The sequence below is a fragment of the Micropterus dolomieu genome, linkage group LG04 (genome assembly GCF_021292245.1).
Source record: "Micropterus dolomieu isolate WLL.071019.BEF.003 ecotype Adirondacks linkage group LG04, ASM2129224v1, whole genome shotgun sequence".
NCBI lineage: Eukaryota > Metazoa > Chordata > Actinopteri > Centrarchiformes > Centrarchidae > Micropterus > Micropterus dolomieu.
This window is the reverse complement of record NC_060153.1, coordinates 2,060,755-2,066,541: the sequence shown is the minus strand read 5'-3', so window position 1 is coordinate 2,066,541 and position 5,787 is coordinate 2,060,755. Positions and strand designations below refer to the sequence as shown.

Here is a 5,787-nt window from a genome sequence, read left to right as displayed (position 1 = left end):
CCTGTGTCTGTGTACTGCTGCTCGTCTGTGCCCTGCAGGTCCTGCCCTTCCCCCCTCTAATGTTGCAGCCAGGAGGCTAGGGTGCACACCTGTCCCCAGTTACAATCAGCGGGAGCGCAGGAGCCGGTATAAGGAGCAGAAAGCAGGCAGACTGGGTGTAGAGAGTGGGGAGTGCAGACGGCATGGTGAGCTGGGTGAAACGACAGTGCAGCAAGCGATAAGTCTGAACCTTGTGGTGGGGTTCACTCCCTCAGTGGAGGGAGGGCGAAATTCGTTATTGTATCCTGTGTTGTTTTCTCATTTGTGGCATTTGTGGGCGCTTCCTTGTTTTTGGGAAGTTGTTTTTTGTAGACCCTCCCTGAGGGTACCTTAGCTTTTTTTTGTCTCCTCATTGTAAATAAAACGCGTACGACCTGTAAAAGCTGTCTCCTGGCTTCCTTCAACCTGGAATGATTCTATTATTGTCACTAACCTCCTCATCCCCTGGACTTTCCACTGGAGGTTCGTAACAATGTTCAATTTCAATACCATACACCAAAACAAGGTCGAGGGTGTGGTTAAAACAGTGAGTCGGTTCATGAACACTCTGAGAGAAGCCAATGGAATCTAACAGAGATAAACGCAGTACTAAAACATTCTCAACGTCCACATGAATATTAAAATCTCCTACAATAATAACTTTGTCCGTTTTAAGGACTAAAGTTGACAAAAACTCTGCAAACTCAGATAAGAATTCAGAATACGGACCAGGTGCTCGGTACACTATAACAAAAAGAATTGGTTGCAGTAATTTCCAACCAAGAACAAGACTTTCAAATGAGTTATAGTTTGGTTTAGGTTTAGAGCTGATTAATAGGCTAGAGTCGAAGATAGCTGCAACTCCACCTCCTCGGCCTGTGCCTCGAGGAATGTGAGTATTAATATGACTGGGAGGGGTGGATTAATTTAGGCTAACGTATTCTCCATCACCCAGCCAGGTTTCAGTAAGACAAAATAAATCAATATCATAATCTGATATTAGTTCATTTACTAGTACACCTTTAGAAGAGAGAGATCTGATGTTTAAGAGTCCACATTTAACTCTCCTATTCGTTTGCACTATTGCTCTTGTGGTTTTAATTTTTATGAGGTTTGTATGCACAGCTCCTCTTCTGTTTACCTTTTTAAATAATTTCAATGGTCGGGGGGCAGACACCGTCACTATAGGTTTTTCACTAAGTAACTCCTGAAATGGAGGAGCAGAGAAGTGTGTTAGACTGCGACTCTGCGTAGAGTTTTGGGTGGGTAACTGCTGAAAAAGAAGGGCAGAGAAGTGTGTTAGACTGCGACTCTGCCTCCCGGTCTCAACTCTGGGTTGTCATGGATTTGGTCCACTAATAAACTTGGCCAGATTTCTAGAAATGAGAGCTGCTCCTTCCCAAGTGGGATGGATGGGGTCTCTCTGGATCAGACCAGGTCTTCCCCAGAAAGTCTGCCAATGATCTACAAAGCCCACATCGTGGGCCCACTCAGTGCCTCCCAAAAAACTAAAATCGTAATAACTAGACTTTATAGATAAATATCTATACAGTTATATAATTATATAGTAAATAACTTCAGTGGAAAACATTCACTGTTTTTAGTAACTGACATGGCAGCAAGTGATATTTTTATCTAATCAGGTAAAGGAAGTTTTTCACTGGCTACATCAACTAATCAACAATTTTGTACAGAATGAATAGCTAGGAGCATGTGAATGTTCTGTAGTGTATTAAAAGGTCATCAAAGTTAACCAACCTGATAACATGTCTTTTGATTGCCTCACCTCCTGTAGCTCTCACACTGTCAACTTAATAGTGAAATATATTTTTGCATGTTGCATAAAGAGCTAATACTTTTTTTCAAAAGAAAAAATAACTAAGAGAAAATAATGAGTGAAGAGATGATTTTGTTATTGAAAAAGCTTTTCTTTGCACCATTACCTACTATGGAACACAGTTTTCACTTGTTTCCTTTCACTAAGAATATTAATCACAGGAAGGAAGAGTAGTTTTGATGTCAGAGCTGCAAGCAATGTACTAACAGCCTTCACAATGATCAACAGTTGACTCCAGGATTTAGGTTGTAAGCAAACTGCTGTTGATTTTAACCACTGGGTTACATATTGGATTTCTTTCTGGATGGGTTTTCATGAATGCAGCAGTTGTGATAAGGCCAATACAAATACTGTCATACAATTGACTTTCTGAAGGAAACTGAAGGACTGCCACAGCCATGTTGTTGGCACAAGCTGGATGTGTGTTCATGGGTCTCATTCTGTACATCTCAGGTATGCTTGTTTATCCCTTTTTATAAAATGATTATTAACTTTAAACTTTTAAAAACATTTTTACTGGGTATGAGTCAAACAAGATATTACTATTTAGCAACTCTTCAAATGGTATAATCTGTCCAGATGTTTACTAATGAAAGAATCTGTTAAAGGGGTTCTGGTACGAGCAAACCACATCTGTGCCTTAAAAGGCTCATCAGTGGAGCTGCCCTGCTCAGCTCGACATCCTACTTCAAGCATGAAATGGTACACTGTACTCTGGGACGAAACTGAGACTGTCCTGAATGAGCTCTCTGCAGATGGAAATCGTGTATCATACAACAAGTCTGAAGACAGTCACCCCACTCTAACAATCAATAATCTGACAGACAGTGATGCAAACTTGTACTGCTGCGGAGAAACTACTGAAAAAACATATCACTGCAGGAAAAATGCAATCCGGCTCTATGTTTCAGGTACAATGGTTGTCAACTTGTCAGTAATAATTACTTTTAAGAATTTTAACAATATATATATCATTTCATACACCATTTTCCCAGACCTGCAGGTAAAGGTGATTCCTGCCACAGAGGGACAGACAGTAACACTGATGTGTAGCACCAGCTGTCCTCTGACTGAAAACCCTGCAGCTTACATCTGGTACAGGAACAGAGAGTTTCTCTATCAGGACTGGTCTCCCTGGTACCAACAGCTGGTCAGCAGTGACAAAGCAGTCAGATACTCCTGTGCTATCAAAGGCTACGAGGGTCTCAGAGCCCCTGAAGTCTCAGTGGGTGAGTGACAACGTCTAGCTCCTCATCATGTTACACAACCTTTGGTCTAACATGCTACACCTTCAAGAAATACTGAATCATTGAGGAACTTATAAGAAACTATCACTAGTATAAATACTGACTGTATTTTTTTCCCCCCAGATTTTGTCACACCAACATGCTTTTATGTGACCTATGCTAAAGGGAGAATGTGTTCTTACAAGCAGACATCAGTGGATGAGCCCTGCTCCATCACATATCCAACAGGTTCAACTCACCACAAATATTTACACAACTCTCACACTCAGATCTTTAGTTCAGTTTTTCACAATACAGATCTATTTCACAATGTGTCATTTATTTTATCTTCATGTTTTTTTTCCTCATTTTTACTACATATTCTGTCTTTCTGTACCAATGAAGCTCTGATATTTAACACTTGATGTCATGTATGTACTTATTAATTCATCTAATTTAAAATCACATATATGAAAAGTTTAGTTATCATTTCCCAACAGAAGTACGTGTTCAAAGGACTTCTGAGTCACCGGTTTCACTGACCTGCACGACCAGCTGTCCTCTGACTGACCTCAAACCTGCCTATAGGTGGTACCAGAACAGACAGTTAAACAGACAAACTGAGAGTCAACAGTTTTCAGTTTCCCACGGTACTGAAAGCTTCTCCTGTGCTGTAAAAGGTTTCGAGGATCTGCTGTCTGATGAAGTCTGTGAGTATGAGCCTATTGACCTACTGTGTGGTTTTAACTACCACACTGGTGCCACAAATCTAAATACAAGAAAGTCAGTGAGATATGTGATGATCTGGATAATGTTGCAGCATCACAGAGGTGGATAACAGAAACTGCATACAGTATGATCAAGTAGCCCAAGTTCTGTGAATCACTCTTTGATTAAATTATTTGAATTAATCTATCTATCTCTATCTAAAATTTGTGTGTTTTTCTTTTTTCCTGGACATGAAATCACTAATGAAATTGTGTTGACATCTTGTGGCCACTAGATGTCCTTGTAGAATGACAGCACTTCAAGTCAGCCAGGAAAAACAGGAGCATTGTCTCCTCATAAAACTAATCTGTTGAGTAAACAGTTCTAAGACAGTCTGCATTGTAGAGTATACAGAATATGTATCTTTTATAATTTAAAAAAATTGCCATTAAACACTTTCCTTTGACTCCTTGCATGTGAGGAGCATGACTGCGTATGCTCACTAGTGCCGAAGTCCTAGTACTGCAACTATCAACTATTTTCCTAGTCAATTAATCTGCCAATTATTATTATTATTAGTTGTTTGGTCAATAAAATGCGGTCAAATTGTGAAATATGTCGATCAGTGTTTCCCAAAGCCCAAGATGACGTTTCAAATAACTTGTTTTGTCCACAACCCAAGGATGACAGAAACTAGAAAATGAAGCTGGAATCAGAGAATTTGGAACATTGATTATCAAAATATTTTGCAAAAAAATGATTAGTTAGACCTATCCAGGGTGTACCCCACCTTTCGCCCGATGTCAGCTGGGATTGGCTGCAGCCAATTTTTTTGTTTTCCATTTTCCAAACTGAATGAGATAATTGAATGAAAATCAAAAACACTGAGACCAGGACACATTTGTTCTTAATTCTTCCAATGAGTAATGCCATTCAAGGCTTAACATTTGTGTTAAATACTACTGTTTCAGGTTCTGAGGATGAGAACTGCTGGAGTGTGAATTATGTCAGCAGGAGGATCTGTGTTCTGAAAGGTTCTTCAGTGAACATTTCAAGTAAATACTCTCATCCCGCCTCAAAGAAGCCAAAGTCTAAATTGTGGTATAAAGTGAAAAGAAGTGGGAAGAAAGAAGTTGAAGAGCTGATGGGGGCTGTGGAGTATCATGATGACACGAAGGATCATCACATCCTGAGTATCAACAACCTGAGAAAGAGTGACTCAGCAGAATACACATTCAGACTGGAGCAACAAGATGGAACATGGAAACAGTCTGACTTTTCTGGAGTGACTTTGGTTGTCACAGGTAAGTCTGTAGAATAGAAACAATGCAGATGAGTGATTGATTACAGTGTTTTGTTTGTTTTTCTTTGATGACGTCTTGTTGGAATGTGAATAACACAGCTGACGTTTTGTGTAGCCCAAAGTCTTTTGCTCACCACTGCTGGGTTTTCAGGAGCATGTTTTCAGAATTTTAAGGCTGGTTGACGTTTCATGGACTAAAGTGCAGGAGGCCAAGAGCTGCTGTCTATGTAATACCCTTTTAAGGGCAATTTTAAAATCCTTGTTCCTACAGGTTTCATCAAAATATGCACAGCCAATCAGTGTGTTTGTTATTTTTTTTGTTTGCTTGTTCCTTGACTGTCTTCTCACAGCAGCAAATGTAGAAGAGAACAAGTGAGATGTCATTTTGAAGCTGTTATGATTAATCAATTAGTTGTTAACAGTTCAGTTTGAGTAATTTCATAAGAAAAGCTTATTAAATGTGAGGTTTTTTTCTGGTTTCTTTAGTCCTCTATGACAGTAAACTAATTATATATACAGTGGGGGAAAAAAGTATTTGACCCCTTGCTGATTTTGCAGGTTTGCCCACTTACAAAGAATGCAACAATCTACAATTTTAATCATATGTACATTCTAACAGTGAAAGACAGAATCCCAAAGAAAATTCCAGAAAATCACATCATATGAATTTATAAAAATTGATGACCATCTGATGA

At 39.3% G+C, this 5,787-nt stretch overlaps 1 long non-coding RNA gene across 1 annotated transcript in view; it reads left to right on the top strand.

The window, feature by feature from the left end:
* Positions 1–4,788: 4,788 nt before the first annotated feature.
* The window catches only part of LOC123970334, a 3,298-nt gene continuing 2,299 nt past the window's right edge, over positions 4,789–5,787 (top strand). Inside the window, exon 1 of the long non-coding RNA XR_006824934.1 lies at positions 4,789–5,093. This is a non-coding gene — a long non-coding RNA (uncharacterized LOC123970334). The remainder of the gene's footprint in view (positions 5,094–5,787) is intronic.